The following is a 23944-nucleotide window of genomic DNA, read 5'->3' as shown; positions in this document are numbered from 1 at the left end:
GAGCAAATATTCCTGTCTGTCCAGCACAAAACAGAAAAAAATAATAATTTGAAAATCAAAGCTGCTGGAATCAGTATTTTTGTCACGTTTGTCACAATGATGAGCCCTCAGAGAAATTCTTCTTAAGTTCATGTGGAACATTTCAGCTTCTTTTCTTCAATTAGACACGGATATTTCTGATTTTGCATCAATTGTTTGAAAGGTCAGTGATCATGAAGCACATAGCTTTGTAAATTTGTCTTTTTGTCGGTTTGCTGAGCACATATGTCCTAATTTGAGCTTCTTCATCTTTCAATCACAACTGATCATCTATCTCGATCTCATCCTTTCCCCTGCCTCCTTCACTGTTCCACCAACCATCTCATCATCTTCACTACATCCATGAACTCCTCTAAAATCTTTCTCTTTATGTCAATCATCCTTTGTCCAATATATCCTCTATCTCTCCTCAGCACACATCCACAACCACCTCAACCTGGACCTTTAAGCTTTATCACTGTACCATACTTCATCCTTCTTGTGCTTTGTCCATGGCTGTCGATGTTTAACCCCTGGTACTTGAACTCATCAACATTTACTACCACGACTCCGTACATCGTCGTCATTCCATCAACGTCCTTTCATTCACTCAGGTGTGGTCTGTCTTGTTTCTACTGACCTTCATTCCTTCTCTCTGCAATGACGCCCACCTCTCCAACTTGTTTTCCGCCAGATTTCTACTCTCACCACAGGTGTCATGTGCAACCCTAGTGGTGGTAGTTTCATCTACTGGTGTCAAATTGAGTAGTAGAGTTAGTAGAGTATCTTGATGACAAGTTGGTGATGGTACATAAATCTAAATTAAACATAAGGTGTATGTTTCACTTATCAGTTGTGAATAGTTGCTATTTTGTTTCTGATGTAAATGTACCCATTGTTGAACAAATAACAGTCTGTTTTATCTGGATTATCTTATATATAATGGTATGTATTTGCTATATATAAATCACTTTTCCTACAACCTTCTTTTAAGTATTAATCACAAACAAATGGAGAAAAAAATGTTTCTCTGTATATGTACGCATTAAAATCCTACTTAATTAAAAGTAGTGTTAAATAGTATGTGACGCTTTCATTTCATTAGAACCACACACCTTGTGTATTAGCACAAAGTAGCTTCCTTCATAATTATATTTTTTTTTTTCATGTACATGTACACACCATGTCCTGCATTATGTCTTGTTGAAATCATCAAATATATGTTATAAATAGTAACGATAACAGGCTTCATTATTCCTCCACTGATTCATCTCTTGTCAACACAATACTTCAGGAGCACTGGAAGCAAAGTTGTGTATGTCTGGCAAAAACTGTAACCTCACGGACAAACTGATTACTATTTGTAAGTCGTAGGTCATGCATCTGTGACCTCAAACCCGTATTTGGTCTCATGTATTTCTGCAAGCACATGAATGGGCTTCTTTCTGACCGACTATTGAAACCAGGAAAAAAATACATGATTTGTAGTGTGGCAGACAATACAAAATAAAATTAAATACAAGCTTGAGCTTGATCTCAAGTGTCCTTCAAGGGTAATACAAACTTGGCACGTCGGCAAAATATATAAATACAGTATTATTTAGGCATTCAAAATAAACAAGAGCAGTTCAATTTACCAGATGAGAGTTTAATGAATAATTTATACACCTACAATATATCAAGTTGTGTGTGTGTGTGTGTGTGTGTGTGTGTGTGTGTGTGTGTGTGTGTGTGTGTGTGTGTGTGTGTGTGTGTGTGTGTGTGTGTGTGTGTGTGTGTGTGTGTGTGTGTGTGTGTGTGTGTGTGTGTGTGTGTGTGTGTGTGTGTGCGCAGACGGGCTGGTAAACAGTGTGTTTGCAGGCAGACAGCAGCCAGGGAGCTGACCTATTCCTTCGACTGGAGGCGGAGGCAGCTCAGTGTTTAATGTCACCACCAGGGAGGGAGCACAGGAGAGGTGGAGGATGTGGGGTGGTGCTTTTGGGGGAGGGAAGGGAGGTTTTCTTTTTTTTTTTTGCTATATTTGAGTCCAGAAGCACAAGCTCCTTTCCCCTCCCTGAATGATGATATTCAGAACTGACTAGGTGCCTGGATCCATGAATGTGAGTCACAACCTGTTGACTTGTTTACTGAAATGAGATTTATGCTTATCGATGCATCACCCACCTTGACTGACTCGTCACAGCTTGCTCACCTTTTTAACAACTAAGTGGCTGCTGAGAGCTCCTCAAGCTCAGTGTAACACTTGATTCAAACTACATATCAAGTTCAACTAAACAGACATACTGGAGAGTCTATTTCAGTAACATTACCAGCTTGTTTGCTTTCAGTGTTTTTTGTGTGAAGTTATTATGCAGCCAGGCAACGTTGGTCAATTATGACAAATCTCTCTCAAGACCAAACCTGCAGTGTCAAAATCTCAAATAAACTGAACAAATCATCTCAACTCAAATCAAGTCCCATCAGCTCTGTAGTTCAGATAGAAATGCCTGGCTCATGATCAGTCTTTCTACAGAGAAATGACACTTTCATTAAATCCATCTGGGTTGAAGCTGCAACACTTTGAAAACTGTAGGATTGTGGCCCACCAGAGGTAAACGTTTACCCCCTCTGCTGAAAGTGTTTCACATTTCCTCGTTTCTGAATCTGTGTTTGTGTTCACTCACCAACCACCGCTGTTCACTGTCAAGCTGCTTTTTCTGCTTTGTGAATGGGTTACTGTTGATTTAGCCAAAAAAGAAAATAATGGCTTTGATGTTTGCTCTCTCTCTCTCTCTCTCTCTCTCTCTCTCTCTCTCTGTCTCTCTCTCTCTCTCTCTCTCTCTCTCTCTCTCTCTTTCCTAAGCTTATTTTTATAAAAAAAAAAATATATATATTATTTTACCTTTATTTAATCAGAAAAAAACGCTTCGAGACCGATCAGGTCTTTTTGTTGTTTGTTCCGAGCCCAAAACCTGAACACCTTTTTTCTAGTTCAGTCCTGTGTCCAGCATGTTCCTCGTGTGTTAAACGCCATTGCACTATTATATAGAACGGTGCATTAGATTGGGAGATCAATATTAGATGGAAAAAATGACAACCCCACCTCATTCAGACTTTTTTTCCAGGAAAATGGAAAATTCTTCCAACACTTAAAGGTCATCTATGGAGGGACTCCTAAAAAAGTCAGATTCTGCAAGTCATATTTCCTCAAGTTGTATATTTGAGCAATATGAAAGACAACTTGTCTCCATTAACAATTTCATCTATCTATCATTCGTTCATTCATGTTTATTGAACTCCTGTGACGCACATCATTTAATACATCCTTTTTCTAAAGGACAATAAACACTTTCGGTGGAAATATTTATTGTCATCATTGTTAGAAGAAACCAAACAATATCTAGGGTAAACATACAAGCCATAGGAAAGATGTTGACATAATTATTTATTTGCTTTTCACGAGGCGCTTGAGACGAGATGCCATGCTGGGGTGTCTGTCTGCTTCTGTCGCTCTCTAATAAAGCCACTGTGGTTCTGCTGATCCACTGGGTTGTCTTTTCCCCCGTGGTGTCATGCCTCCTTACACATCCTCTCTTCTCAGACCACTGCCAGGCTCATCAAGCTCCTCAGTATTAGGTAATGCTCTATTTAAAAAGGCTTCCAATTGAGTTCCCCCGAGGTATTCAGAAGTTTGTGCACGTGTGTGTTTGTGTGCTTGAGCTTTTCAGTGTTTTACTGGGGGATACTTGAGCATTGGGGTTGTTAAGTACCTGAGGTTTACAACCTGAATATTCTGCAGTCTCCTGTTATGAAAGAGTGCACAGTCCAAATACAGTCAAACCATTTAGTATGATTACATGGGATCAAAGGTAAAAGGTAGAGCTCACCCCGTTCAGCATTACACTCTTGGCCCTTTGTGTGCTACAAAAGCAACTGAAACAGAATGATATCTGCACTTTCCCAGCGCTCTGGAAATGCTGCGTTATGTTGCACTAAGATGTTTGAATCGATGTTTGAATGTGTCCAGTAAGTCCTGTGGTCATTGAACAACCAGTTTGTACTTCCTTGAAGTATTTTATTGTTATTAGGTGATTAGATCTGCTGACTAGATAAATTTCATGTGAGATGATCATACCGCAATGATTCTGAGTTTTCTTATGCATCTCTTTCCTCTTCTCCTGTACTCTTGTCAAAACAGTAAGTCAGTGCTTCAGCTCCACTTATGAGTGACCGTAGTTTTAGTTTCTCAGAAGGATGCCCCATGAACGGAGCATTCCGGAGTAATGCTCTGACAATATTTCCACGTATTGCTAAGGAGAAAGAGGACTTTCAAGGAAGCAATCGGTTTATCCAGTCTGTTTCTTCACAAAATGTTATGTGCATACAGAAGCATGACACTTTACCAGAAACATGCTCATCAATATAGAATTGATTTTGGCACAAACTGCAGTTTCGGCAGGTAAAGAGTGATACGATATAAAGATCCACTCTGGAAATCACTTCTGTTTAATCTTGGTCTTCTAATCAGGGCCTTTCTGAGTTGAGTTTGTGCACTTCAAAGAAATGCTTGATGTCTTCACTGAACTGGCGATATGTCAAGGGAGTATTCTTCATTTTGCTCTTTGCTTTGACATATAAAAAGTTGTGTCATTAGCCAACAATACTTTGTCATATGGATATGCCGTGATTATAGTGACAGTGATGATTATGGATTTTTGTTTGTCAGTCAAGTTTCTCCTATCACAGTGTTCCATGTAGCTTGTGTACACTTTAATTGAAGGAAACATTTTACTGAAAACCGCAGTTGTACTGGTTGTTCACAGTTGTTAACCTACACCATGAGGGATATATCAAAGCCAAAGTCTAAAAGCAGATAATATTGTGGGTTTTTTTCTTCATTTCACACAGGTGAGTTTCATATCGTCATTTGTTGTGGCACATCAGCAAGCCTCATTTCCAAGCCCTGTCACTTTCACTACTGTTTGACAAACCCGCGAACTTGGTATGAACTTGTCTGTGCTCATCAGTGGACCTGAGAGATGTCACTTCCAGAATATTCACCTTTGAAAGGGTACAAGTGAAAATGCACTGTGAGCTTTCAACTGTTATAATTGAACCCCCAAGATTTCAGGTATTTTTTTTTTTGGTTTGCTCCATTATTGTTCACTCAACCAAACTGTCATTTTCTCTCCCAGTCTGCTGGTTTCCCACTTTCTCTGCCTCTGTCTCTTGGTATTAACATGCTGATGCCGGTCGTACATCCCATGGCGCTCCCATCTTCAGCAGCGACAACAGGAGAGGTGGCCCGTCCTGACGATTACTGTGTGACTCATCTCACACCAACACAGAAAGAAAAGGAGGAGGATAAACACAAGTTTAAACAAAACATACAAAAAAACCACCTCCCCCTTGAGTTGTCACTTTTCGATAATTACATGCGTCGAGCTTTTGGGATGCTTCACAACGCACACATACGCACACACAAGTGGGAGGGCGTCAGTGGGACACCTCACACCCTACATTGGGTTCCCTGCTTTCTAATTTATCTTACTCCAACTTTTTAGACTTTTTTTTTTTGTCCTTCCATATTTAGACCTGCTTTTAAATCCCATTTTTTTTTTCCCCTGCTCATTTACCTTCCTTTTCTCTCTGCGCTCTTCATCACGCTGCCCCCTCCTCCTCCTCCTCCTGCCTCTGTTGCTGTAAGCACAGAAGCCCTGTGGCCTCATTAAACTGTCACTGATCCCTCCTGCTGCGGCCGAGCCCAGTGGATCATTAGTCAGCCCCGTCTCAGGCGCCCAGTCAGACAAGAATAGATCAGCCCAAACTCCCAAACATGGAATATTCTCTAAATGTCTTGATCGAAATGAAGCCTGCATAAGTGTTGCTGTAATTGATCAGTTTAGCTGTGCCACGTTAAATCAATGCGCAAAATACCCATGCCTAGACGCGGGCTGTGTAGTGGTACATTTGTGTCATGGGTGTGTTGTTGAGGTGTCATATGTGTCATTTGTAAGGACTTGCATTGGCACAACTTTCATGTGCCCTCATTATTTTCCATCACGTAAATGTCAAGACGCGTGGTCGCCTTGTGCGTCTCACCAGAGGGCTAAATGGTCGAGCAAGACTCCCTGTCCACATTGTTAATGGGCACAGTTATGGTATTTGACATCAGCATAGAAAGAAAAAAAGAGAAAAGGAAACTATATAGCGGATTTCACTTGGCATTAATACACATTAGTCTTGTTGAGATGAAAGGTCAGGCTTTAGCTGCACTGGTGAAACGATGCGATCCCATAGATTATATCATGATTGTAATTTGTCTGATGAGTTGGGTCTTTAGATCGGCATGCTAAGTACAATTCTCACATGCAATTTTGAGCCAAAGGAGGTGGATGGTAGCGAGGTGGGTTGCTGGATTCGTCGATAGATGGATGGATAATAGGTGGTGGTGATGTAGTGGTGAATACTGTCAACTCACAACAAGAAGTCAAGATTCTGTTTGTTTGTGGCCTTGTTCTTGCTTCGTCCAGTTTGGCTGTTCTTCCTGTGCTTGCTCCTATTTGCACTTGTGTATTCAACAATCTTGCTATATTTAAGAAAGAGCAATTTATTGCATATTATGTATGCATCATTAGTCCTTTAGGTGAAAACAGAACATGCAAATTGTAAGACAATAATCTCTGTTAATTAAAGGCATAATGTGAATGTCTCCACTCATTTGCAGACCAGATTAAAATCTTCCTCTAGTGGCAGCTTTTACCTCCTCGAGGTCCTGCCTTTTTTCTGCTTTACATTTCTGTGCTCATCTGGATACACATTCAGTGCATTAGTGCTCATGACTGGTCACGTGTAGCATTACAGATGCACTCACTGCAATTAAAGCTTCTTGTAATAGCGCAATATATGTTCCATCTCTGGTGAACAGAACAGCTGAAGGTTAAAGGTGCATCTTATCTTAGACCTACACATCTGATATAATCAGTTATATGCCCCTCTAATCACGGGTAGTAGTACATATGGATAAGCCTGCTGAGGATGTTCCTGTATCGCTGACATCTCGCGGATTAGCAGACCGCTGACAGACCAGCTGTTGATCTTTTGGCTTCCAACTAATGCGGCATAACTCTTAGATGATCCGAGAGGTTTCAGTCAACAAGTCATGTGTAAGCTGGATGTGACGGTGTGGAGAGGAAAGCCGCATATTCTGCACTTGTACTCGGAAAAGGCAAAAGGACGGAGAGCAGCTGGGTCGTCTTATATAACAACGATGTACAGTGTGGGACCTGTTCTCACGCACACGCGCTCACATTCACTCACACAATACCAAGTGGCAGTAATCACCGGCTTTTTGGACCCTGGACAACAACATCAGGGGCCAGAATAGTCTCTCTGCCAGATACTGGGCATCTGAAATAATCCTCACGCAGGGACGCACGCACACACGCACACTGAATGTCAGATGGTTTATCAAGTGACGTCACAACATCTGTTGCCATGTCCGCATGCTGAAAACATGTTCAAAATAATTTTTAACACTCTTCAGTAAAGTTGTAGCTCAAAAAATAACTTTAGTCTTTAATTCTTATACAAATCTTTCAAAAACTGACACGCAGCCTTATTTTCTAAACCTAATTAATATTGATAAGTATTTATAATTGCATTATGAAACATTCATCATGTCACCTGCTGATTTATCTACATTGAAGACGAAACAGCTCTCACGTTTAAAAAGAAGATTGCTCAACACGACATCACCCCATTTGGCAGTATCTTTATATTTTATCACCCGGAATTTCACTTTCTTTTTCATTATTTCTAAAAAGAAAGGGGTGAACATACGTTCAGTTCTAAGCAAGCCTTAAAGCATCATTTATAAAAGCCATTTGAAACGATATGAAACACAAGCTGCTACATCTTCTCTGTGTTCGATTACAGTAAATACTGTATCTATCTTTAAGAAAGCGGCTCACAATATTACTACTATGTAAATATGTACTCAAAAGCAAAACAAATTGCTTTAAGTCTGACTTGAAGTTTGTATCCTTATATACTGTCACTAGACTCTATCAGTTCTATTATTTTTCATTGTTTTCCCATTTCACCGTGGAATGATATTCATACATGATTGCTTATGTTGGTATATTAAAACCATTGTGCTTGTAACCTTACTTTCTTGCGAACAACAATAATGTAAAGTCTGTGGTCCACAAAACATCTGTGTCCTTCCAGACGTCTGTCAAACAAACCGTTCGATTACTCCTGTGGATTACTATGTACATTATGAAACTGAGTCCCCTACACTCCCCTACTGCACGTTCCTCGCTCTGTTGTTTACGTCACACTGTCTATAAGCGCTTGTGTAAATCTGCACTCCGCATCCTCATTAAGATAGGAGATGAAGTCTTTATCCATGTGAGTATTATGATCAGGTCTTGGGGGGGGGGGTTCTGATTGTAATTTGAGGCATATGTTAAGTATCAAGAGCTTATAGATTTTGTCAGTGCTGTGGGCTTTTGCTCACGTGTTCTAGATTTTCATCACCACCAGCCACAACTTCAACTTCTGTTAGGTTTAGGATTTATGTGAGAAACAATCTATACATACGGTATGTATTAATAGATAAAAGCTTAGGATACTGTCATCCGAATAGACACCGTGATAGAGCTCTAAAATTGGACAAGTTATGATTGTCAGCAATAAGACTTGAAAATTACCTCCGTGTTTGTGTGCAGATGCACCACAGGTACTGAAAACCCTTTGATACATGTGGGAAACAACTGAGAGCGAAAACAGCACATTATTATTGCCACTGCTGCTCTGTTCTTACCTGTCTTAGGATCTGGGTTCATTTTGTTTTATGCTTTGAGAATTGTCAGAAGAATGTGCAATAAATAAGTGCTTCCTTCACCTTTTTCTAAGATAACTTCAAAGTTCAGCATTTGGCAGTTCTCCACTATTACTGTGTGTTTGTGATGGAGCTGAAAATGTGTGAGACATTTCTGAATCTTGTCTGTGATTGCTCGGTGGTGTCTACTGTATAGTACTGGTGGCCTCTAACGACTTTGCTTTGTTGTAGTCATTTCATTTTCTATATTTTGTAAATGGCTTAGATGTAAAAGGGTGTTTTTATAGTGAGTGTTGTGGTCAACTGGTGAACTCACCATGCTGATGATAAGTAGTTTGAAAGGCTGAACCTTGTCTGTGTTGTGTCTTATTGCAGGATAGTTTCAATTATTCCTCCACATGAGAGTCGAGACGAGCCAAGAGGCGACTGCTGAGAGTAAAGCGCTTGAAGAGCTCTCGTCCTGCTTTCCTTTGTATCCTGCTTTGAAGTCGATGGCAGTTACCAACACGGGCATATCAGCACCTATTGAATTGATGCAACAAGCCTATTAAGAAACAGCTTTTGTTTTTACAAATCCAGTTGTTTTATCATGTCACCAGTTTGATAAAAGCGTCCCAGCGATTTTTGCACCTATTACTGTTGAAATCAATTTGATCTTTATGTGGACCCCGGGTTGTGTAGCGACAGTATCGCTGACCAAAAGTCACAATGCTGAACTGGACATGGCAGAGCTGAGCAAGTTCATGTTTACATTGGGAGTGGGCAGAGTGGACAGAAGTACAATAAAAGGATCCCTGAAAGTGAGAGAGAGGTTCAGGGGTTTGGTTATGTATGTGATGACATGCTATGTTGGGAATAACATACTGACGATGGAGCTGCCAGACAAGAGAAGAGGAGGAAGGCCAGTAAAGAGGTTAATAGATGCAGTGAGGGAGAAAATGGAGGCGATTAGTGTGAGGAAAGAGTAGAGAGGTGACAGAGGTTGCTGGAAGAACATGTGTTAATGGGAAAATGCTGAAGGACAAAGAAGATTGTGGGCTTTTGCCTTTGTGTTGTGGTTTCTCCATTCATGTTGTTGCTTTAGCATTGTTGTGACCCTTTCAGAAGACCAGCCACCAATAATAAAAGCCAACAATAAAAACTTTCATTAAATGTCTGTAAAGTTCAGCTGCAGATTTAATATTTTCTGCATGTTCACCACTACAATGGACCCCCTTTCACATGGTCGCATTGTTTTCACGTTACATCCAGTTACTATATAAAAACATCAGTAATAAACATTTTTAAGTAGTAACTCTGATATCAGTGTAAAAAAAGAAGGAGTTTGTCCCTGTACATGTGCATGTGTACACTCTTTCTCTGACAACAGCTCCCAAAGTACACCTTCTTGTTTGCAGTGGGGTCTTTTTGAGCATCCGTTAAATATAGTCTGCATGTGAGACGGCCACTGGGGGCCTGTCCTCCTTGGTTTCATAGGCAGTGTCGGTGATTAACGTGCAGGTATGTTAAAAGCCAGTTGTCCAATCCTGCTGCAAGTGAAATCCTTAATAAAGACACACAGGGAACGAGGGTAAAGTGGGGACTGCAGCAAAGCACTATGGGAAGGCAAGTGATGGATGACCCATAAAGTTTGGTTGTTTTCTCCTCTGTCTAAACTTTTATGACAGTGTGGTAATAATAGGCTGGATTTTCTAAGGAAGCAAAGCAATGTGTGTAAATAAGCTGTTGAACTCTGAGAGAAGTGTCAGCTGCAAGAGTGAAATATTACTTGATGGATATTCCTAGCCAGCAATTATTCGCTATGCCTGCATCTTACCTCATTATTTTTCTTTTAGCTCTACCTGCATACCAAAGGTCTTCTTGTTTTTGTGTCTTTTCTACATAATGCAGTGTTTTTATAATTAGTTAATTCCTGTGATCATTTCCTCTCTGGACCCATTTGTAGATTCTCGACAAAAAAAGTAGGAGCCACACTGATACTGTGCAGCACTGCTGACTCTTCTGTAATTGACTCAACATTTCAGATTGATTTCACTTGTCTCATCACACTGGAGAAGTTGCAGTCACTGGATTCAATTTCAGTCCATCATGACATTAGGGGTTACTAAGCACAACAGTAAAAGAAGACTTTTCGTGCCCCGTTGTGCGTATCGCTACCGTGCTGGTCCCCTTCTTCTCCACAGTGTGACTCACCGGGATGTCGAAAGTTAGCGGCACCTCGTCCATGTTAGTGATGTGGCTGGGCTGGATGTGTTTGTCGGCGATGTGTTTGCTGCAGTAGGAGTGGAAGATGGCCAGCTTTTCATTATAATCCGCTGGAAGTTGCTGCGCTACCGTAGTTCTGGCCCGGATGGAAAAATGGCACCGTTTCATGAAACGAAAGCACCAAGACGGACCTCCTTGGAAATGTTCAATTTTCATTTCTTCTGCTAGCGTTACTGCTTTTAGTCGAATGGTGACCGTCGAAACGCTTCTCCCACTCGTTCTTTGTGCAATGATCCACTGCTCGAGTCTTTCCTCCAACTCGGGCCACCTCGTCTTATGTCCGCGGAAACTCAGCTGCGTCTTCTTCACCTGTCGGAGCTCGTTTTCCAGCTTCCTCCACTTGCGAACCATCGATTCATTAATCTTAAATTCTCTCGCGGCTGCTCGATTTCCATGTTCCTCCGCGTAGCTGATGGCCTTCAGTTTAAACTGTGCTTCATAAGCGTGTCTCTTCGCCATTTTCAGGGTTGTTAAAACAACGATGTTCTGCATAACGCACATACCCGTTCATTTATATACAATCCACGCCCACACTTCCCCCTTTAACGTTCTCATGGTGTTCTCTACTACGTCCGCTTTACAACAACAACACACACATAGGGCGCACTGCACCATAGGGCGCGCCGCACATTTTGAAGAAAATCTAAGACTTTTATGTGCGCCTTATAGTCGTGAAAATACGGTAAGCTTTTTCTAAAACTTTTCACTTTTGTTTAATTTTACCAGTCCAGAAAGGGATTTTTACCTTTAACAAGGGACCAAATAGCCATTATTTCTGAAGATCTGTGTAAAATTAGATGACTAATGAGACACAATCAGCAGTTTGTGGTTCCTGATGTATTTGTCTCATTTTTACAGTCGACCATGTTAGTTTATTAGAAACCACCTCATGTTTTCCCATAATGATAAAACTACTCATATACTACAATAAGCTTCCCTAAAGCCATAACCAAGCCTGTAATTTTAAAATCAATAGCAGTGTAAGTGATAATAGCATTGTAACACTATACATCACCTTTTAACAAGTGATCAGATATCAATAAACCATCCAGCCCTGTCTTGTTAATATAATTTAGTCATAGACCCCAGTGTATCAAGTTTTTTGCCATTAATGTTTCTCTTATGCAACAAATCAAAAATTAAAAAAGCTTTAGTCCAAATGGAAAGTACAATTGAATAGTTCAAGTTATCAATTTACTTATACATTTTTTTTTAAGTCATATTGTAAATATGTAAAACAAATAAAACAAAAAAAAACATGGTGATCAATAGCTGTAGAAAGATAATGGTCAATATATATATAGTAGTTAATCTGATGTGTGTATCTCCAAACAGCCTGCAGTTGAACAAAAGTAAAACCAAACAATACATTTCCTTTACTGCTGTTGATTTAAGGCAAACAAAGCACCTTCAATATCATTTCTATTTTTTATGAGTATTTAAAGAGTCACTATATTTTCCAGAATAGGGTAGAGTGTAACCTACAATAGTTAAGTTAAATATGAAGCAGAGGTGAGACAATATATGTTATGATTACAAATCCAAGTAACAGACCCTTTCCCAATATTACTGTAAACATATTGCACATTATTGTGGTGGGGAAGCTCAGCTGTTCATCCTTCCCCCGTGTTGAAGCTGCAGTTTCTCTCGTTTGCATACTGCATGAAGGCGTATGAAGTGGCGTGACGGCGCAGTGGATTCCCATTACTCTGAGAGGGATTCTCCACCACCGCTTGACAAAGTCAACTTTCCTCTGAAGAGCTCACCCTCTCTCACAGTAGTTGAGCTCAATTACCAGCGAGCAGAAATGGAGCCACCAGCCACCAGTGTCTCCTAATGGAGCCTGACAAGTGCAGCCACAGAGACCCCCTGTCAGACCGTGCAGCAGACGGGAAGCGATGATGCTTTCACAGGTTGAAGACCCCGCGTGGCCTCAGTGCGAATGTGTCGGAGATAGACTCACACGCGCTCGGCCGCATGCATTTAAAAGCACAGTTCATGTCCTCGTCGGGCTGAATAAATGCAGTGTTTGATGATCAAAGTTGGGCCGCGATGAAAGGGTGTGCGGTGTTCAGAGGAGCAGTTTGAATACATCCGAACACTGGATCGCCTTTCTGCTGTTAATTAGAGCGCAACAGGGAAGGATTAAGGGTTCAACACCTGTGTCTGCTCAGTTAGGGTTCACTCTGTACTGTACGGCGTATCTGTCAGAAACAAAATTCAATAAATGTACTAGATTTGTATTTCACCAGCGTCTGGCTACTGCTACTTCTGCCGCACTATTAATAGTGACTCTTTGCTGTGATATACTCTCCTATCCACATATCCATGCCCTGACGTATGGTCAGATCGACTCCGAACGTCAGTGAGGCAGGTTTGTTCAGTGTGGGAGAAAAAACTGTGAAAGAAAGCTCCTCACACTTTCCACGTCTTCTCTCGGCGACCAGATGGCGGCAATGTGAAGTGTGGATTGAGGGCGTAATCAATGTCATTCGCTATAATGAGCGTAATAACCGTGTGATGGCTCTGTCATTCATAAGAAATTGAGCATGAAGAGGTAAATGATTTCTGAGGCGTCTTGTGCGATGCTGATAGGTTTTTATTTCGGTGCAGAGGGGACTCTATAGCAGGGGTCCCCGACGTATGTTTTATTAAATCCACATTAGCAGACGGTTCTGAGTTTCCCTCGTGCATGCAATGCTTTGCAGGAGCTACTTGTTAGGAGCAGTTTTAGAAGTTTTCCAAAGTTTCTGGCTGTGGAAGTCGTCGTTATTTTAAAGTGGTTGACTTTCACCGACGTGAGGTGAGCTTCGGGTGCGTTTGATGTGCTCGCTCTTTGCACTCGTTCTTCATTTGTCTAATCTCACCTGGAGGTGGTTGTCAGAGCATCAGTGACTGTGTTTCATTGTATTATTACTGACAAAAGCTTGCTTACAGCAGAAATCATGGCGTGTTTTCACAGCACACCAACTGAGATACTCGGGATTGGAAAACATTAGGCTGCTATGAAAGTTATTTTAATCATGGCGTGTTTTCACAGCACACCAACTGAGATACTCGGGATTGGAAAACATTAGGCTGCTATGAAAGTTATTTTATATGTTTGTGACTTTTTAGGGGCAGTTTTAAATAGCACCGCTAAGTGCTGTTTATATGTAAAACTCTGTGGGGAAGTATAAAACTCACCAAAAGCAGACACAATCCACCAACATTTTCTCTAAATGGAATAAATTCCTCTCTGTACGAAGTCTCATTATCGAACACTATGATGTGCTATTCTCAACACAAGTACGTGACATTCAAGACACGTTTTCAAAAAGAACTGAGTCATTGTCACTTGTTTTATGTGCACAATGCATATGAGCAAGTTTGCTTTTACAATATATGTTTTTCTTATTTTCAACTTGACTGCTCAGGGCAAAACATCAGTGTTTGTGTTATTAGAGGAATCAGTGTTTTTAGTGGCGATCGCCAATTTAACATTAGTTTGAAAGAATAAAGGAGAAGAAATGTTGATGTCTTCGTGGTGTGAGAGGTTTGCAAAGGTGATGAAGCCTTTAGGTCTTCTCTTAATCATCTCCAGCTATACTACTCTCCTCTTCAAGTACATGCCAATGTCTTTATTGCTTTCGATGGAATATTTTCATATTGATTAAACATTTTCTCATCACCACTGGTCTGTTTTGTCTCTCTGGTGTTTGAAAGCAGTGATTGCATGATGTGGCGCACTTCAGTTCATATTTCAATCCATAACACTTTCAAAATACCAGAGAGAAATAGTTCTTCTCATATCTGGTATGTAATGCACAGCATCGCCTTTTAATCGTAGCTCATCATCAAAAATCTCCGTATCCGTGGAGATTGCTGACTTTACTCTCTGTGCCATTCCTCACTAATGAGCACATTCATTTCCTTTTTACATATCTACTGCGTGTCTGTGTGTGTGTGTGTGTGCCCATCGATGCACGTGTGTTAGATGTATTTTTTGCATGTGTGTGCCTGGCATGTTTGATATACTAATGCCTTTTGATGTTTAATTCACTGACGTGACTAGAAAAGCATACAATTAGAGGGGGCCACACAACAAATGACAGATAGACAAGACATGCATTTACTGCCAAGAGTACATTGTCGCACGCACGCACGCACGCACGCACACACACACACCGCTTCATATTACATAATTGAGCTAAAAAAACAAAAACACCTCTGAGCTAGCTCTTTCTTTTACAACTTTGCTCTTTTAGTAGTGTTTAAGAATTCCCGTTTGCATTATCTGACTGATTTACAGGCCATAAATCTGTCTTTCACGTAATGAGTCTGCAGAGGGATTGTCTGAAGACGATGGCCCATTAAACACTGACAAGAGGCTGCAGGTGGAGACAGAGGGAAAGGGAGCGATGTCATGCCGCTAATTAAATCAGTGATGGATAGTCAATACAGGTGCATTTACAGCCATCGAGTGAAGACAGATGAAACTGAAGACAGCAAGCACACGTTCATAGTTGTCAGTGCAAGTCTGCTTTAAATGCATCGAGTGGGAGATAAGCGGGAATATAGCATGATAATGAGCAGCTCATTCTGCTGATTTTCTTTGTCGAGCGTCAGTTTACAGTGTTCATTGATTATTTTTTTTTTTGATTCTGACAAATCACTGTGCCTGCAGTGATTTTCTGTTGTTGATATATCTCATGTCCCTCCGTCCTCTTTCTGCTTTCCCCTCTCCTCTTGAGTCATGGCTTCGTTATTGTTTTTATCAGTGTCAGAAGACAGATTAGGCCCTACAAGTGAAACGATTGATAGCTTGTAGAGAAACCTCACCCCGGGACTCTGCAGGCTGCCGGGGTCTGAGTTTGAACAACTCCCCATGTGTGTTATGGTTGACAATCAAATTTGACACCAGCGATCTTGAGCAGTAAGTTGATCATCTATCAACGACAAGACAATTCAAATATTATCAAAACTGTGACATTCATATATATCAAGAGCCGCACCATGCAATTATAAAATATTCCTGATTCTCACTGTGCATGCGTGGACTTTTTGTAATGGACTGAAATGTTTTACTAGCTCTAAAAATTGCCATTCGATTACCATTGTTGACTGAGTGATGGACTGAAAACCTGACTAGAGTATATCCTGTCGCCTACAGTCAGCTGGGATCGTGCAATCCTAAAATGTATTAAGTGGTAAAGAACACGGATGGATTTTTAATTGAAATGACCCTTTTCATATATTTCACATATTTAAAGTTTAAAAATTTATAATAGTAGATAACTTCCCTTTTATTCACTTTACTAGCACAACACATTGGAAAGTTGCTTGCGCATTTATGTGACATATTAAATCTAACAAATGTGCCACCTATTTTTGAATTATAGGTGTCCAAACAATGTCCAGCCTCTGGTGTGTTTTTATTTAGCCTGCAGCATGTTCTAAAATAATATGATAACGGAATAACAAGCGTTTTTAAGGGGGGCTGGTTATAACAAATGGCCACTTGAGTTTCAAATCATGTTGTTCACGCGCTTTAGAACATTCCCTGACCGTTACTCCCAAAGTCGCGGCAGGCTACCATGTGTCCACAATGGCTATTCAGCTTCAAAACCACAATAATCAAAGTTGAAGTTCAGAGAACCGTAATGCTACTATAGCCGGTGTGCTGAAATACACTAAAAAACATTAGCTGAACATCTCACTGTGGCTCATCTCTTACTCTATTTTTCCAATCTGCTATTTTTACCAACCAGGTTGGCTTTTTCTTCCTGTGATCGAGCATCACATGAGCATCTCTGCCTCCTAAATATTAATCCTCCCATGTGATTGTTTTTTTTAACGTGCTTTTCAATATGCTTCTAAAATTACAAAGATAGTATAAATCAGCTCAATGTTTAGATTCATATTTTATCTGCATTTTAGTTTTCGGAAAGTTTGATCATTGTAAAGCTGATTATTCAGTAAAGTGAATATTTTACAAAGATTTTAGCCGAATTTGACCTTCTAAAATGATAATGAAAATAATCATTCTTCCACACAGTAATGATTATGCAAATGCTGAGAAGCAGCTTTGGAAGCACTTTTAACATTTCTAAAGAACATGAATGTTTAAAACTTTGAAGTCACAATTAAGTTTAATCTAGCCAAATGAAATCTGCCTCAGTTGACGGATGATGGGAAAAGGTGTTTGTTTTTATTGGTGCCCGTCAGGGGGGCTGTCACTTGTTCCTCGGTAGATTCTTGTTATTCAAAGAGTTTGCGTCCACATCTTGGATGTGAGCCTTCTCAGTCCGGCTCACGGTGGCTGTCTGAATGTGCTAAATGTCAGCATTTGGCTTGGAGACTTTGATGCCACCCACCCGACCACCTACGCGCACGCGCACGCGCACGCGCACGCGCACACGCACACGCACACGCACACGCACACGCACACACACACACACACACACACACACACACACACACGAAGACACAAACAAAACAGAAGAGATAAGACTGTTTTTCTTTTTTCTCCTGTCTGTTGATGCCCGTCCTTCTTTTTATTATTTTTCCATCAAATTGGGGTCCATCAATGATTCAGTGGGCCTCCGTTTTGTTTTCTTTCTCCACAATCACCTTTTCGCATCTCGCTCATATGAGCCTGTTTACGTCTTTCTCTTGCCCATACTCACAGGCAGACGCACTCTCAAAAATTCAGATGGAGTCCTTTGAAACCAGGCGCTGAGTGCGGTATACAGTGAGTGCCCTTCACCACTGCAGGTCACACTGTTGCCTATTCAGACGGAGGCTGTGGGCAGTGTGTGTTTGAACGAGTCTGACAACACGAGTTGTTTTGGGTCTACACCACCAGTAGAGAATAACTGATGACCCTCTCGGCTAAAAACAACCCTGCAAGGTCCTTTTCTTTCAGCTGAGCAGCTGACCTTCAGCCTCCAGGATAGGGAACGTTTCATCACGTGTATCTGACTCTGAGATCGGTGTTTGCTTCTTTGTCCCTTTAATTCCATCTCGACTGGCCTCACAGTTGTGCCGCCGTTGCCTTCGGGGTGCATGCCTGCAGCCACGTGCACACATCTAATTTGTATCAAGCCACAGAGTGATTTGCGCTGCTGCTTTTCCTCCATCCACCTCACTGTTTGCTTTCTCTCCGCTGACTCGCCAATCTATCATCGCATTTTCCCGAACCCATTATCACCATAGCAACTGTACAGTTGTTCACTTTGTTTCTCCCTGCACTCTTTTTCCAACACGCAAACACACACCTCACACGCACACACAATCACTGTATCACTCCAGTCATCTCGCTTAATTGCGGTTTCACAATGTTTCTGTTTGTTGATGTTTCTGAGAGATGCAATTCCTCACAGTGATGTCTGGGGACCATTTCGCTATTATCCATTGTGTGTTTGTGGAGCGCATAAATACTGCCACTGATTGCTTGGTTTCGGGGAAAAAAAAAAAAAGAAGTGTCCCTAGTGGAGTTTCACTGATTCAAATCACAGAACGGTATCAGTTTTCCAATCTGCTGCTCTTTTTAAGCACTTAAAACAACTATTTGAGTTTGCCAAAGTCTGCAATTTCAATACAAAAGTTCTTTTTCTCCTCATTTCTCCTCTGCAACACAAACCAGCTGATGCTAAAACACACTCTTCCTTTTAAAGATGTTTGGAGTTTGTAGCCCATCGCTGTATGTATCTGGGTAAGATGGTTACATTTGACATCATCAAAATCATCAGTCTTCTTTATTAGTTTACGTCATTAATTCGGTCGGCGGTGCATCCACAAAATGTCTATTTATAGCCGTTGTCACACAGTTGTGGCAGAAAAGTGTGTGCTGGTGGTTCCAGCTGCTGATTGTCTTCAAATCTTTCTGAGAAATCAATCGCGTGAATTGGCGTCAAAGTGTCACGGTGTATTATGTGCATTGTACACCTGCCTGATAATGACCGGATGTTTTTTTTCGCCACACATTATTGAATAAGACGATCACTCAAATGACTCCCGTCAATCAAACAGTAGAAAACATTATTGTTAATGATTTTTGTAAAGTGGAAGACAAATAATGACAAATCATTGTAGGTGCAACATTAGATGTGGTCATCTCATACTCTTGACTCCCTGTGATCTCACATTAAAGTAAAAGTAGTGTGTTTTTTGTGAGGGGGGGGGGGGGGGGGGGGGGGTTCCTTTGTAGACAATGCGATTGTTTAGAAGCCCTCCTGCTGTCAGTTTGCTTCCATACTTTGCTTGTCGCCCAGTTGGTGAACGTAACACACAAAGACTCATTGACCATGATTCAACAAAGACACACGGCAATTAGCAAAAACAGGAACGCAGAGTATACAATATTTCTGAAATTGGCATGGCAGCATATTCATAGCTGAAGGAAATGAAACATCTAGGTAGACCTTGATGACTCAGTGCGTTTTGAGGAATATTGAATAGAAACACAACTTTATTTGTTTACGAGGGTGCTCACATTCAAAGCAGGGGAGTCATGTTGGATTCCAAACTGATAATAAAAGGACATTTTTGTTGCCTCCCTTGCTGTGGCTTCGGGGGGGATTCATTGTGTTGCCTGGAGATATTACTTGTGTTTTCAGTCCTATCTTTCTCGAGATGACGTTACTTGATGTCCTCACTGATCATTTTCTTTACTTGGCTCAAACTATGAACGTATAATATGGCTTTTACACCTCTGAAAGGACACGTGTTTTATGTTTCTTTTGAAGGTTCTTTGCTTTTCGACAGTGTTGCACTTTTTCCATTCAGGCGGGAGTGTTTCTACATTCATATCGAGAGTCTCAACCAGTGCTTATCAAAAGAAATGCCTTTTCCAAACACAATTTATTCTTTCGAAATGAAGAAACTGTGATGAAATATTATTAAACCGCTTAAAAGGTTAGTTTCACCCTATCGATGTGTTGCAATAATAAGAGTACATATTACTAGTAATAGTAGGATGTAGTGGTAAAACTATTAATCATTTGATGAAAACACTTGAAGAACGGAGTGAGTGCAATAGAAACAAATTATATTATAGAAGGATTGATAAAGGGCAAAATCATTTGGAGTGGAACCTTTACAACTGTTGTAGATTATATATAATTTGAAACTGTGATATATTTCATCTCACTAACAAGAGAAGCATTAAGTTTTGATCGCCTATGGATGCCAACAGACATTAACAATGTTTGGCAGTAAAACATTTGAAAGTCCTGTCGCTCAATCAAATATTTGTTAATGTGAGACAAAGCATGTGTGGAGAGAAAACTGAGCAAACTATGCATTACAAACCTTTTATCTAAATTAGAGAAGGCAATAAATGATATTACAAAGCAGTTGATCTAAAAAAAAAAGAAAAAGAAAGAGCCTGACTCCACATGGTAGTTTAGCAGTATGCCATCAAAGCTGCAACATCAAACATCGATGACGATCAGCGACTGAAAACTGTTTTTGTTCCAAACTAAAAGTAGGAATTACTGTTTAATAACCCATCAACCACAAATCCATGAATCTAAACGCAGCTTTGAAGGGACGTCAACCCCTTCACACTCCACTTCGTTTTTGTGTCAATAATTTCCCGTTTGTAATTAGTCGTTGTTCCCCCCGCGGGTGACGACGTGTCTGTCAATGCCTGACTGGCAGCATTACTCTTTGACTCACTGTCACTCTGCTCCGATCATCGACTTCTCCCTCTTCTTCTGCTTCATGTGGCCCCTCTTTCGCTCTGAGGAATTCAGCGGCAGCGGCATCATTTCGCCTCACTGCAACCAACTTCCCTCCTGGTTTCAAATCAGCGGCTCTGTCTGTCAGTGTCAGACATTTGTCTGAGAGCATCTTTCCCCGGCACACTACACTGTTTGGAAGTTTCAGAGGCGGTTCGAGGCTTATCAAGCTGATTTGATGCTTTTAGATGTTTGTTTCTGTATTTTGCCAGCGGAAACCTTTCAAGTGCATTTGTCAGCACCTCTACGTCTGACGTTCTTTGAGCCTTGACTGCGTCATGTCAATGATTTGTGAGTCAAGTATTCATACTTTTGCTCTTGCATGTGTCCCTCCAACCATAGTAGCATCAGTATAACATAAGAGAGAATTACCTAATGAGAACCGATACTGAAAGCTCGTTGGTGTCTCATTGTTCGATGTGCAGTAGTTTTCTTCAGTTTCCTCTCCACTCCAAAGCCTTTCACCCGTGTGAAAACGCCACGGCATTCGTGTGAAAAATCGGTTATGAACATTTGTTTCCGAGTCAGAGGGCTCAGTCATTCTTCATTCACTTTCAGGGATAGTTACCCCCCAGACACAGCTATTGATAAGGAAGCGCATCGCGGCTCATAACGTTTGGCATTTATATATTGGCACACCAGGAAAAGTGAGAACCAAATTGATTCTGTGTAGGGAGGATCCCTATCCTTCACACCAAATCTTTGACAGCATTAAATGAGACCAAGTTAATGTAACAGGAAGGAGCACAGACCGCTTGGTAAATTAGTGCTGCTGGAGTGTTTTTCTCCTAGTGACTTGCACTTTATGTGATCTCTGGAGCAGACTCTGGGTTAATGAACCGCGAGAGGAGGAAGTTGCAGCCTGATTAGAGTTGATCTGGAAACAATGATCCCACCGACGAGCAGGGATCCCACAGCTCAATGGATCCGTCCAAAAAACAGACAGAGTGTGCGGTGCCGACGGATTCGGGTGTTTGCACATTCAAAGAAAACACACATCATTTTAAACCATCAGGAACGAGCTGTACATTTTGCAGCAATTTGCTGTTGAATGTTTCTAAACCCACCCATCAGGTTCTTTTTTGTTCTTGAATATAATTGTTTGTAAATGCAAATTCAGGTCTTTGTGTCTTAATGTATCATCGGTTTCTAACATATTCCAGCATAGTTGCATATTTTTCACTTATTTGGTGTGCCACACCACGAACAGAGACTGAGGTTATGAGAATTGCAAATAATTCTGTTTTCATCTACATTTTACGCAACATTTTGGGAATTTGCGTTGTATTACCCTGTGAGGTTTTCAGAGGAAATTCCGAACATATGAATTAACCTTCCATCAAGCAATTGACCTCATTTTGGTTACTTCTGCATTTTTTTATTGTGTCTTCAAAACTAAGAAATGTACTTAAATAAATCTGAACTTCAATGACACTATGTTTTCAAAAATATGTCCAATGTTTCCTCAATAACATTAGTTTTTCCACAAATAACACATTGTTTTGTGAAACCGTCGCATCTCTTCATAGTGTATCAACTTTAACAAGACTGCAAATATTTTCACCAATATTATTTGAGTATTATCTCTCCCTGTGATATATGTCTGATTTTGGTTTGATTTAGTTCAATATATGGAAAGAGATTAAATTGTTTTGGTATATTCAATTGAAACTGACTTGAACGATCACAAAAAAGAGGAAAATATTCACTTTCCATGTCTTTCAATGAAATATTGTTAAAAAAAAAAAAAAAAATGAATATTGATTTCTTATGTTAGTTGTAACTTTGACTCTTAAGATGCATCTACATTTCTCTGGGTGTCCTCACTGACACATTGTACTCCGCTGGCCTGAAGGGTGGAGTAAATGCGGACATGTACACACTCACGCATGCCGGAGCCCAGGGCTATGAACAGATTACGTCTTCACACCCCGTCTCTTCCTGCAACACAGACTCAAAGGCTCAGGGTGGCTGCAAGTGGAATACCTCCCACTTTAATTTCACCCATGTTTCCCAAGAGGTGGAGCTCAGCACGCAAAGAGATAATGACACAAATTTAAAGGGGAGGAAAACCTAAAATGCACGCAATAAAAACAAGAAATGTCAGGGGCTCGCTGTCCAGAGACTTGTGAATGGAGACAGTCTAAGAACTGGAAAGGAACAGAGAGCAGGGAGATGCCATCTTTTTCATTGCTTCGCGAGTCCCTGGTGTCTGTTGCTCACTCAGCAAGTCTCTTTTAAGATAAATTCAGTGTTCTCACAATTGAATAATGGAGGAGACTGAGCGTTCGTGGAATAAAGAGGCGAAAATGGGTTGCAGATGCCCCAAGAGAGAAGACTCCCAGGACACAAGGGCCATGACCACAATGCCATCTGTTTTTGTCTTTTTTTTGTCTTTTTGTTTTACAAAAAAAGCCTCCAAGAAATGCTGGCGGAATGGGGTAAAAATAGGCAAACATACAAAAAGGGAGAACATGCTAATTAAACTCCTCTGGAACCCGCACACCATTGACTCATTCCCCTGCCAATCACACACAGACGCCTCAACAGCTCCCTCCTCTCTCGTACGCAGACTTTCCCTCTTACTCTCCTTCTTCTGTCGTCATGCCGTTTGCTTGATTTAGCGCGTTTGTGGAGAAAAGGGCACTTTTCTGTGATGTGGGCCTACTTACTCAGTCAGTGGCCTGTATAATTACACATGCAGCCATTCTGACACATTTCAGCGTGATGGAGGCGAGGCTGGTGGGGGTTTAGCCATCCTCATTTGCCAGGCTTTAATTACAGCTATGTTTGTTTTTGTGGTGATTGCAGAAATTAGCTAACCTCAGCTATCACAATACAAACTGAAATATGTATGAATCAATTTCTAGACACGGAGCTTGCACAAGCCAATCAAGAGATCACGCTGCAAATATTCCAGCATGTTGTAGTAAACAAACTTTGGAAACCCTGTTAGTCCGTGACTGCTTCAACTCCCGATCGCTCCTTAGTGTGATTTCTACTTTGGTGCCAGATGTGTTTCCAAGATGCATATTTGCTTAGTTATGGTGCTCCTGCTGCACAGGTTCCTGTACAGGGTGGTTATCGTGTTTTAATTATCTGCAAATAA

General features: G+C 40.8%; 1 protein-coding gene across 2 annotated transcripts in view; it reads left to right on the top strand.

Annotated features, from left to right (window-relative positions):
- Positions 1-23944, top strand: part of prkcab (protein kinase C, alpha, b) — a 99996-nt gene that overhangs the window by 42761 nt on the left and 33291 nt on the right. The window lies entirely within an intron of this gene.

This window comes from Lipophrys pholis (assembly GCF_963383615.2).
Source record: "Lipophrys pholis genome assembly, chromosome: 19".
NCBI lineage: Eukaryota > Metazoa > Chordata > Actinopteri > Blenniiformes > Blenniidae > Lipophrys > Lipophrys pholis.
This window is presented reverse-complemented; position numbering and strand designations above follow the sequence as displayed.